Below are 11,456 nucleotides of genomic sequence, written 5' to 3'. Positions count from 1 at the left end.
CCAGGCTAATTTTGTACTTTTAGTAGAGACAGGGTTTCTCCATGTTAGTCAGGCAAGTCTCGAACTCCCGACCTCAGGTGATCCGCTGGCCTCTGCCTCCCAAAGTACTCAGATTACAGGCATGAGCCACCAAGCCCAGCCTACAATGTATTTCTATTGGACAGCGCTGGCACAGAAGAGAGATTAGCAAACTAGGGCCCTCTCTTCAAAGCCAGCCTGCCACCTGTTTTGGCAAATAAGTTTTATTAGCACACAGCCAAGCCGGTGTGTATACGTTTCATGTATGGCTATTTTCAAGGTACAACAGCAGTGCTGAGTAATTGCGGCAGAGATTGTATGGCCCACAAAGCCTAACTTACCGCCTATTTGATAGAAAACATTTGCTGACTAGACCTCTGAACTAGAACCACGATATAATTTGTGATCTAGAGCTACCAGAAAGCAAACGGCTTTTTACAAAGGAAGCTTTTTATAGTAGTGCTTTATAACTAAATTAGTTTGTTTCTTCCTTTGTAATTTTTATAGTCTGTCTACAGATCTTAGCCATATTTTATTACTTTAACCTGTTTCATCTCTGATATTTAAAGCCAAACACAATTTGTTTAAAATAGCAATGCATAATTAAATAATAAATCAAAATGCAGCTATAAAATCTCGTTTGTCTCCTGACAACTTTATACAGTGTCGATGTTGGTCCCCACGGCTTCACCCTGTCAGTGCTGTGGGACTATAGCACACGGCCTGCAAGTGTAACCATGGTGCAAGGTAACCCCAGTGACTAATCCACTCGGCTGGGGTGACAGTTGACTTGAATAATCCCGGATATAAAGAAAAGAGTCTTCAGTGCGCCTCTTTATCATGAATAGCATGTGCAACTCCAAAGCCAACTTCAAAGGTAGGGAGGAGGTGGTAGTTGGCTTTGGTCTAGAGCTGTTGATTAAACTGGCAGAGCTAAGAAAAAATTCATACTCCTCTACATAGATTTCTTCCAAGTCAATCAGTGAAGATGGAAAATGAGAACGTTTTTGGCCCTGTAAATTCAGAGAAGTTTCTAATTGGTGCCATATGATAGACTGACTTAGGTAGTGTGTTTTGGTGTATATCTCAGAATCCAAATCAGCAGAGCATAAGATACTGAAACCATTTTCAAAGGCCTATGTATCTGTGCAGCACAATCCAGTTTGCATGCTGTGTTAGAGGACTATAGACCTCGTTTTTCTAGTGGCACGTTAATAACTATACTGTACTTAGTTTTATTTGAACTAAGAAGTGTTTATAAGATTACGACAGCTTTAGTTTCTCTAATCTCCTGATTTTTTTTTCCCAATAATGGGTAATTAGTTTAAATTGTTTGCCTTAGCAAAGTAGATTATGTAGGTAAGAAGGTTTTCCTTTGAATTAAAAAGTTTAATGTCAGGCATCTTATATAAATTATTACTGCCATATAACAGAATCATGTCACATGTTGGTGGCTTTTTGCTCCTTAACCAGATTTACACCAGTTGTGTTACTTAATCCAGACAGAAAAGGTGCCATTCTGTAATAATTTGTAAAAATGCATATAAAACATACTTCTAGGTAAATGGGGTGTTTGTTTTAAAATGATTCTATCTATTAGGTAGATGTAGAAAAAAACAACTTTAAAAAATTTTTTTTCACCGGACCCAGTGCCTCATACCTGTAATCCCAGCATTTTGGGAGGCTGAGGCAGGCAGATGACTTAGGTCAAGAGTTCGAGACCAGCCTGACCAACATGGTGAAACCAGATCTCTACCAAAAGTACAAAAATTAGCCAGTTGTAGTGGCACACACCTGTAGTCCCATCTACACGGGAGGCTGAGCCTGAAGGACCACTTGAACCTGGGAGGCAGAGGTTGCAGTGAGCCAAGATCACACTACTACACTCCAGCCTGGGTGACAGAGCGAAACTGTCTCAATAATAAGAATAATAATAATTGCACAAATCAGAAAATCATGAATCCTCAGCCATGAGCTCAGACCCAACTATTTCACCTTGCTGATTTCTCAGCTTGGTACTTTGCTAAAAGGAAAAACAAAAAGAATATTTATAATTACCCATGTTATTACCATGGATTGATCAGTAATAAGTATCATTTTAAAATGAGAAAGTATATTATCTTAAATGTATACACAATGGAAAGCTGGACCTGAACAGACCCTCAGTAAAATAAAACGTTCATTTTTCAGGACTTGTATTAGCACCTACTAGTGCTATTTAAAGGCTTATTGTCACTACTGTGCACATCTCCAATTTTTTTCTACTTGTCATTAATTTTAGTATCCATATTTTAGAAATAGTGTGGCTGTGTTTTACTGAAATAGGCACATCAATCCACATCTTGTTCTTTTTGTTTATATCTGCAGTCCCATTTAAATTCAGTATTTCCAACCACAAACGGTGTTGGAAAATTCTATTTCAGGCTTATGAGAAAAAGTACAGCAGGATATAGTTCAAAGCTTAAGCTGTATTTATTTCTGTTCCTCTAGAGCTAGCATTCCACAAAAAATAGTTATGCTGAAATAAACAGTGGTAGGAAACCAGTGGTTTCAAGGCTATCTGCATTTTCTAAAGCCCTTCTCCACGTGAAGCCTGAGGACACAGTTGGTGCGGCAGTGCCTCCCTGGAATGATGATATTTGGAGTCCATCACAGTTCCACCGCAGAGGTGAAAAACTCTTAACATGAGGCTTTTCAGCATTTGGGACCACCTGGAGCGACCCTGTGCTCAGCCTGCAAATGCAGACAAAAGCTCCAGTGTACTGTCTGAGTGGTTTTTTTTTTTAATTTTTAAGTTCCAGGTACATGTGCAGGATGTGCAGGTTTGTTGCATAGGTAAACACGTACCATGGTGGTTTGCTGCACCTATCAACTCATCACCTACGTATTAAGCCCAGCATGCATTAGCTATATCCTGGTGCTCCCTCTCCTCTCACCCCGCCCCATGACAGGCCCCAGTGTGTGGTGTTCCCCTCCCTGTGTCTGTGTTCTCATTGTTCAGCTCCCACTTATAAGTGAGAACATGTGTTTGGTTTTTCTGTTGCTGTGTTAGTTTGCTGAAGATAATGGCTTCTAGCTCCACCCATGTCCCTGCAAAAGACATGATCTCACTCCTTTTTATTTCTGCATAGTATTCCATGGTGTGTATGTACCACATTTTCTTTATCCAGTCTATCACTGATGGACATTTGGGTTGATTCCATGTCTCTGCTATTATGAATAGTGCTGCAACGAACATACATAAAAAGAACATGTATCTTTTTAACAGAATGACTGATCTCCCACTGGGTATATACCCAGTAATGGAACTGCTGCATCAAATGGTATTTCTGGTTCTAGATCCTTGAGGAATTGCCAGGCGTGGTGGCGCTTGTAATCCCAGCTACTCAGAAGGCTGAGCCAAGAGAATCACTTGAACCCAGGAGGTGGGGGTTGCAGTGAGATACCAAGTGCAGTGGTGAGATACCAAGACCTCGCCATTGCACTCCAGCCTGAGCAACAAGAGCTAAACTCCCCCATCTCAAAAAATAAAAAATAAAAATGAAAAAAGTATACCTGCAAACCAGTCCAGATGCTAGCCTCTTCACTTCAGATGCCATCCTGCAGGCCCAGGGAATAGCTTTCTACTTCAGTCCAGAAGCCTTGTGATCAGGTAGAAAAACAGCAAAAGTGGCAAAAAATAAAACCAAATCAGCACTCGTCTTTAACCATAATCCACGGATGAAATTTACTCTTGAAAGATAAAGTGGAACAAGGCACGGTGTGGTGGCTGATGCCTGTAATTCCAGCACTTTGGGAGGCCAAGGCGGGTGGATGATTTGAGGTCAGGAGTTTGAGACCAGTCTGGCTGACATGGTGAAACCCCATCCCTACTAAAAATATAAAAATTAGCCAGGCATGGTGCTGGGCACCTGTAATCCCAGCTACTTGGGAGACAGAGGCAGGAGAATTGCTTAAACTCAGGGGGCGTAGGTTGCAGTCAGCCGAGATCGTACCACTGCACTCCAGCCTGGGCGAGAGAGATGGAATCTCACTCACTGGACTGAGATTCTGTCTCAACAAAAAAGATAAAGTGGAACAAGAGCTTCAAAGCCATGTTCCTAACTAGGTTATACCTTATAAAACTAAAAAGAATACGTATGGACGTAAGATACAAAGGGCATGATCACTAATTAAAACCCTAAAACGGTAACAGCTGTCTACTGTAAACAGGCATAGCAGCTGCACCTATACATTGTATTACGTACCTTACGTGTTTCTGAAATTCAAGAAGTCATCAGGCTGAGTATGGTGGCTCCCTGTGATCCCAGCACTTTGGGAGGCCAAGGCAGGAGGATTGCTTGAGGCCAAGAGTTCAATACCACCCTGGGCAAAATGGTGAAATCCCATCTCTACAAAAATAAGAATTAAAAAAAAAATAGCCAGGTGTAGTCACAGCTTTGGGAGGCTGAGGTGGGAGGATCACTTGAGACTGTAATGAACTGTGATTGCACCACTGCACTCCAGCCTGGGCAACAGAGTGAGATACTATCTCTAAAAACAAATTAAAAATACATTTTTTTTAAAAGAGACTAAATGAATCTAGGATCACAGAGTTCAAATCTGGTTGCAAAAATATACCAGTTGTCCTTGAAACATTCACTGTATTTGATGGCTATCTTTTCTCTAAGCATATTGTAATACAAATATAAAATTGTTTTATTTCAGAAAACAATAGAATACATCAGCTGAAGTTACCCCAAAAGAAATGAAAAAAAAAGTTCTGGGTGTGCCCTTAAAATTAAAGGGAGTTCCACCTCCCCTTCTTTCTCTGTTCTGCCACCTGTTATGCAAATGCTATGATTACTGACTGAGAACAAGCACAAGACAGAGCTTCTAAAACTCAACAACAAAACCCAATTCAAACATGGGCAAAGGACTTGAATAGGCATTTTGCTAAAGCAGATATACAAATGGCCAACAAGTACATGGAAAGATGCTCAACGTCACTAGTCATTAGGAAAATGGAAATCAAAACTGCAATGAGATACCATCTCACACCCATTAGGATGGCTACTGTCAACAAGCAGAAAATACTAAAGTATTGGTAAAGACGTGGAGAAATTGGTACCCTTGTGCACCATTGGTGAGAGTGTGAAATGGTGCAATCACTGTGGAAACAGTATGGTGGTTTAATGGGCACAGAGTTTCAATCTTATAAGATGAAGAGTTCTGGAGGTCTATGGTGGTGATGGTAGCACAACATTATGAATGTAATACCACTGAACTGTACCTTTAAGAAGAGTTCAGATCAGTCAGGTGCAGTGGCAATCCCAGCATTTTGGGAGGCCGAAGGGGGCAGATCACTTGAGGTCAGGAGTTTGAGACCAGCCTGGCCAACATGGTGAAACCCCCGTCTCTACTAAAAATACAAAAGTTAGCCAGGAGTGGTGGCGGGTGCCTGCAGTGCTAGCTACTCGGAAGGCTGAGGCCGGAGAATTGCTGAGGCACGAAATCACTTGAAATTTTACCCAGGACGTGGAGGCTGCAGTGAGCTGAGATCATGCCACTGTACTCCAGCCTGGGCAACAGATCAAGACCCTGTCTCAAAAAAAAAAAAAAAAAAAAAGGTAAATTTTATGTATTTTACCACAAAAGAAAAATTAAAACACACACGCGCACACACACACAAGTGTGACACTTTTGTTGGAAGGACCCTGGGTCCCTGGCATTGTGGAACTGGACTGCTTATGTGACAGAAATAAATGTCATTTCAGCCACTGTCTTTTGGGTCAATAATGAACCCTCAGCTCTTATTTTCAGTCTGCCCCCCACCTTTTACATATAGAGAAATACATTAAAAAGTAAGCCACCAGGATTCTGCAAGGATCCAACCACCAAAACCTAGTCTACATCGGTGTTTCCACCTTTATTTCACTACCATCCTCCTAAGAAGCCCTTTGAGAGGTTTTTCCCAATTAATTTCCCCATCCATGACACAAAAGTACTGTACAGTTTATCTGTCTAGATACTGTAAGTATATCTATGCCTTTTTGTTTTTGATGCGACAGAGTCTCGCTCTGTCACTCAGGCTATAGTGCAGTGGCGTGATCTTGGCTCACTGCAACCTCCGCCTCCAGGCTTAAGTGACTCTCCTGCTTCAGCCTCCTGAATAGCTGAGTCTACAAGTGTGTGCCACCACACCTGGATAATTTTTGTATTTTTAGTAGAGATGGGGTTTTGCCATGTTGGCCAGGCTGGTCTCTAACTCCTGACCTCAGGTGATCTGCCCGCCTTGGCCTCCCAAAGTGCTGGGATTACAAGCGTGAGCCACCATGCCAAGTCTGTGTATCTGTGCTTTATACATAGAAAGAGTAACTTTTTTAACCCCTAGAGACCAGTTTTTCCCCACTATGGGGGTCATATTGCCATAGGGAATTCATCCTTGCATATAAATGAATTGGTTGAATAAAGACGGTTATAGGAAGAGAAAGCTATTTCAAACCTTATTTCCTGGGACCTTGATTGAACATCCAAAAGGTCATCAGGAGATTGTGAGGAAAACTCTGTAAGAGGAGGCTGGATTTGTTACCTCCATCACGTGGAGAATCACTAAAGTACAGAATCGACTCAATACAGCTAGACTCCATCTAGCTGTTGGGATAGTTTCAGTCTCAGAGCTTTCGGACCTGCACAGCTGCAATCAAACCTGTAGACTTTATGCATAAGGAATCCTTTGGTTTATCTCATCTTTGTCCATGGGTTGATTCAGGAAAGTTTGTGGGGTGCACTTGATAAGTGTTAGTGAAAATCCAGCCCTGCACTAGATTAGCCCTAATTTAAGGCATGATAAATGTCTGAATTCAAGAGTGTTAGAAACACATCCTTTTCTGGCTGAAAGTCCTGCTTACAACAGGAAAAAACAAAACAAAAAATGTCTCAAGCCTGACAACACGCCTTGGCATCTATTAGTAGGAAAAACCTTCTGCTGGGATTTGTGGGCACATGTACATGCCTGTTTTGCAGGAAATGACATTACAGCAGTCCAAGGAAACAAACTAGGACCAGCCAAGGACACTGATTCTCGGACTAACATCTAAAGAATCATCACATGTGGCGAAAGCTTATGTAATAAAACATCATCATCTGCTTTAATTGAATACCTTACCTATTCATGTCCTCATTCAAAAATACACAAGTTATTCTAACTATGGAAATGAAAAAAAAGTGTAGGTGGTAACCATGGGAATGAAAAAAGTACAGACAAGTAGAGGTAAGCAGAGAAGCAGGTGTTAAAGAAGAAAACGAGGCCAGGCTCAGTGACTCACCCCTGTGATCCCAGCACTGTGGGATGCCAAGGTGGGAGGCTCACGTGAGGCCAGGAGTTTGAGACCAACCTGGGCAACATAGCGAAACTGCACCTCTATTCAAAATCGACCAGGCAAGGTGGCTCATGACTATAATCCCAGCACTTTGGAGGCCAAGTTGGGTGTATCACCCGTGGTCAGGAGTTTGAGAGCAGTCTGGCCCACATGGTGAAACCCTCTCTCTATTAAAAATACAAAAAAAATTAGCTAGGCGTGGTGGTCCATGCCTGTAATCCTAGCTACTTGGGAGGCCAAGGCAGGAGAATCACTTGAACCCAGGAGGTGGAAGTTGCAGTGAGCCAAGATCACACCAGTGCACTCCAGCCTGGGTGAGAAGAGTGAAACTCTGTCTCAAAAAAATAATAATAATAATAAATTTTTAAAAGAAAATGAAACAAAAATTCGGTAAATACTTTGCTAACTTTACATTTTATAGAATCCTTAGATTTGTGCACCTATGCTAGTCTACCTAAAAATTTCACTATTTTAAAGCACTACAAATCTAGTTAATATAAAGTAAAACAAAGAGAAAAATACAGACTATTTCATAATGCTTTTTCTGAACGTTCTTTGACCAAACTGAAGGTCAGGCTTCTTATTCTCACAGTCCAATAATGAGATGCAGATGAACTGGGAAAGGAAGGAGTTTATTTCTGTAACTGGTTACAGGGAGAAGCCCTAGGAATTACCCCTAGACTAACTCAAAATCATAAAGTTTGCCAGGGCTTATATACCTTCTATGCAATATGTCTGTACGTGTGCATTCATCTAAAGATATAAGTGATTGACTTCTTATCTATAACTAATATCTGAGTCCTGAAGACCTTCCTCTGGAGCCTCAGTAAATTTACTTACGCTAAATGGGTCCAGGTGCTGGGGTGATTATCCTTATCTTGTTTCCTGCTAAATCATGGAGGTTTGGGGAGTTCCTTCAGACCCCAATAAACTTGTTTGTGGAGGTCTGGGGAGTTTCTTCAGACCCCCAGTGAAACTTGTTTAATCCTAAACGGGTCCTGTTGAGAATTCCTCGTCATCTTGTCATGCTCCAAGGCCCAGGAAAGGGCTGGGCAAAACTCCTGGTGGGCTTTTGTTTCATTCCAGCCTTTGTATAGGGCACTGGCTCTATCACCTTTTAATATTTAACTTAACCACTCAGTCAGTACTGAAATGGTTGTTATGGAGGCCTGTGTCAGTGAGACCTGGCCTGCCACATGAAGACACGCAGAGAATCAGCCATCTATTGACAACCATTTTAAAGGAGAGAAAGAGGAATCCAGTGTGATGTCAGTGGCTGTGGGACACTGGAATGATGCAATCATGGAGGAAGCTCATCCCTGGCGCTTGGCCTGGGTTCCCTAAGAACCAGGCGTGCCATGCCAATCTCAGAGGACTGCCATAGACGTCCACCTCTGTGGTCTCTGACATGAGTCATACAGAGTGCGTAAAACAATCCAATGGGATGTATGCAGAAAACACTAGGATTTCCTGTGTAGTGACTTTGTTTAAAAATACGTTTATATGGGCTGGGTGTGGTGGCTCATGCCTGTAATCCCAACACTTCAGGAGGCCAAGGCTGGAGGATCACTTGAGCCCAAAAGTTGAAGACCAGCCTGGGCAACATGGTGAGACCTTGCCTCATTTAAAAAAAAAAAAAAAACTTTATATGTATACATAAAGAGAAGACAAAAAATTTTTTTCTGATTAAAGTTTGGAGGCTGGGCGCAATGGCTCATGCCTGTAATCCCAGCACTTTGGGGAGACCAAGGCAGGCAGATCACTTGAGGCTTAGAGCTTGAGACCAGCCTAGCCAACATGGTGAAGCCCCATCTCACCTTGAAGTACAAAAATTAGCTAGGCATGGTGGCACACGCCTGTAACCCCAGCTACTCAGGAGACTGAGGCGTAAGAATCACTTGAACCCAGGAGGTCAAGGCTATAGTGAGCTGAGATGGTGCCACTGCACTCCAGCCTGGGCAACAGAGTGAAACACTGTCTAAAAAAGAGAAGTTTGGAGACCATTGCTTTGACTTCTACCAAGACACTTGAAAAGTCAACCAAATTGGATGAAACCACCGTTGGATAAAAATTTATGTAGTGTACCAAACTGCCCCATACATGGTTCTGTAAGGGAATACTCAGCATTGTAATACCTCATTTCTCCCAAACATTTCTAAACATTTTATATAGTTCTGGTAAAAATTTCCATGGATTCTTGTGGAATTTGGTACATGGTTATAAAGTTTATCTGAGCAAATAAATAAGCAGGAATTGCTAAAATGTGTGGTTAAAAGAAGTGTAATGAAGGGTCAGTTGCCCTCTCAATATCAAAGCATTCTACAAAATAATAATTAAAAACATGTAGAACTGTTTCAAGACTAATTCCTTTTAAAAATCATTTAAATGTAAGTGTGATCTTATAATACAAAAACGAGGTCGAGGCTGCAGCACTCCAGCCTGGGCGACAGAGAGCCTCATCTCTAAAAATTAATTTTTAAAAAGGTTCTATCTAGTGTTTTTCGTAGTGTGACTAAAAAAGATATCTAGAGGCAAAGTACAGTCAGTACCTGCTCTCAAAAGACGGCTGCCCATCTAGTTTGGAGACAGAAAATATACCCGACTGAGAACACAGAGGAGGAGCCTATTTTCGGGAGAAGGGCGTCTTTGGGGACGCAAAACCCTCTCTGCGGGACGCTGGCGGGTAGTCGCTAAAGGACTTCAAGCCCCAGTCAGTGGCCACCGGGCGCTGGGGCTTTGCCAAGGCCCGGGGGTGGAGCGCCAGGCCAAGCAATGCCGGAAGCGGGACAGGCCCGAGTGGCCCGACTGCTTCCGTCCCTCAGATCGTCCCTACCGATCCCTGCGCATCCGCCACAGAGCAGGAGACCGCAGGAAGGAGGAAGGAGGAGTCCTGTAAACCAGGCCCTCGGAGGCTCCCAAGCCCGTACCGATCTCAAGCCCCGGGGGGCATCGCTGAGCCACTGCTCTGAGCCTTGCGGCTCGAGGCGATCCCTCCTCGGAGCCGCCAAACTCTCCTGTCCCGAGCCGCATCTCCAGCTCTGGCTTGGGGGTGACCGGCGCCTGAGTGCATAAAGACAGGATGTGCACCCCGCTCCCTACGACCCGGGCTCTGCCGACCAGCTCTCCGGAACAGTTGGGACACAAGTCGGGCCAGGCAAGCGGAAGTGCGCCGCTTCCTTCCGGCCAGCGCCGCACGAGACGGGGCGGAGCGCCGCGACAGAAGGCGGGGCCTGGCGTTGACGAACAGCTCCCGGAACCTATGGGCGCGGCCACAGCGGCCCGGCCTCCCCGGCGCGCCCCCTCCCCGGGACTGTCGACGCCCCCCAGTCCCTCATTTCCACAAAGCTCCGCGGCTGCCCTGCCCTCCCAGTCCCCGCGGCGCCCTGCGGTCCGTGGCGCGGTCCCGCCCCCGCCTTGCCCGGCCAGCCTCCTTCCCCGCCCGGAGCAGCGCGTGAGGACGGCTGAGGCCGCAGGTCTGTGGCGGCGCGCGGGGACGCGCGGGCAAGGGTCCCCCGGGAGGGCGGGCGGGCGACGGCAGAACCCACAGCGACTGCCCCGAGCCCCTCCGGCCACCCCGCCCCGCCGCGTGGCGCAGTCGGGGGGCGCGGCCGCGGCGTCGGGGCGTCGGGAGGGGCGGAGCGCGCGAGTATCCTCCGGGACGCGGGCCGGGCTGGGCTCGGGAGGGAGCAAGTTTGCAGAGCGGCTTCTGCCCGTCGGCCGCGCGGCGAGGCAGGGCCTGGGCTGCGACCCCCACGGCCGCTCGCGGTCCTGGGAGAGCTGGGGCGCGTGCCCGAACTTCCCGGCTGCCCCAGTCCTGAGAGACCTATCTGATGGGGACGCCAGGTGTGCAGGGGCGTGGCGCGCAGGTAAGGGAACCCGGTGCCTGCCTCGCCCAGGGGATGTGCACTAAAGCGGTAGACTCAATTTTTAGAGCCCGGGCCTTTCTCGCCCAGGCTGGAGTGCAGTGGCGCGATCACGGCTCACTGCAGCCTCGAACTCCTGGGCCCAAGCGGTTCTCGCGGAGTAGCGGGGACCACAGGCATGCACCACCGCACCCGGCTAATTTTTTTTTTTTTT

The 11,456-nt window shown here is 45.4% G+C and overlaps 1 protein-coding gene and 1 long non-coding RNA gene across 4 annotated transcripts in view; one reads left to right on the top strand and one right to left on the bottom strand.

Moving 5' to 3' along the window:
• Positions 1-4,367, bottom strand: part of LOC108286434 — a 6,479-nt gene extending 2,112 nt beyond the window's left edge. Inside the window, exons 1-3 of one of the 2 annotated variants that reach the window (XR_005196232.1) lie at positions 4,266-4,367; positions 3,574-3,659; positions 90-1,031 (exon numbers count right to left, since the gene is read on the bottom strand). This is a non-coding gene — a long non-coding RNA (uncharacterized LOC108286434). Of the gene's footprint in view, positions 1-89; positions 1,032-3,573; positions 3,660-4,265 lie in introns of those variants that run through there. The other variant, XR_005196231.1, reaches the window with a different exon arrangement.
• A 6,263-nt stretch (positions 4,368-10,630) lies between these two features.
• DPY19L3 (dpy-19 like C-mannosyltransferase 3) overlaps positions 10,631-11,456 on the top strand; it is a 76,143-nt gene continuing 75,317 nt past the window's right edge. The window contains exon 1 of one of the 2 annotated variants that reach the window (XM_017504267.1): positions 10,631-10,852. The gene's annotated coding sequence lies outside the window, so the exon portion shown is untranslated. Of the gene's footprint in view, positions 10,853-11,038; positions 11,246-11,456 lie in introns of those variants that run through there. The other variant, XM_017504268.2, reaches the window with a different exon arrangement.

The sequence above is a fragment of the Cebus imitator genome, unplaced genomic scaffold, assembly GCF_001604975.1.
Source record: "Cebus imitator isolate Cc_AM_T3 unplaced genomic scaffold, Cebus_imitator-1.0 Scaffold318, whole genome shotgun sequence".
Lineage (NCBI taxonomy): Eukaryota > Metazoa > Chordata > Mammalia > Primates > Cebidae > Cebus > Cebus imitator.
The sequence above is the reverse complement of the archived record's forward strand: the minus strand, read 5'-3'. Positions and strand labels throughout refer to the sequence as shown.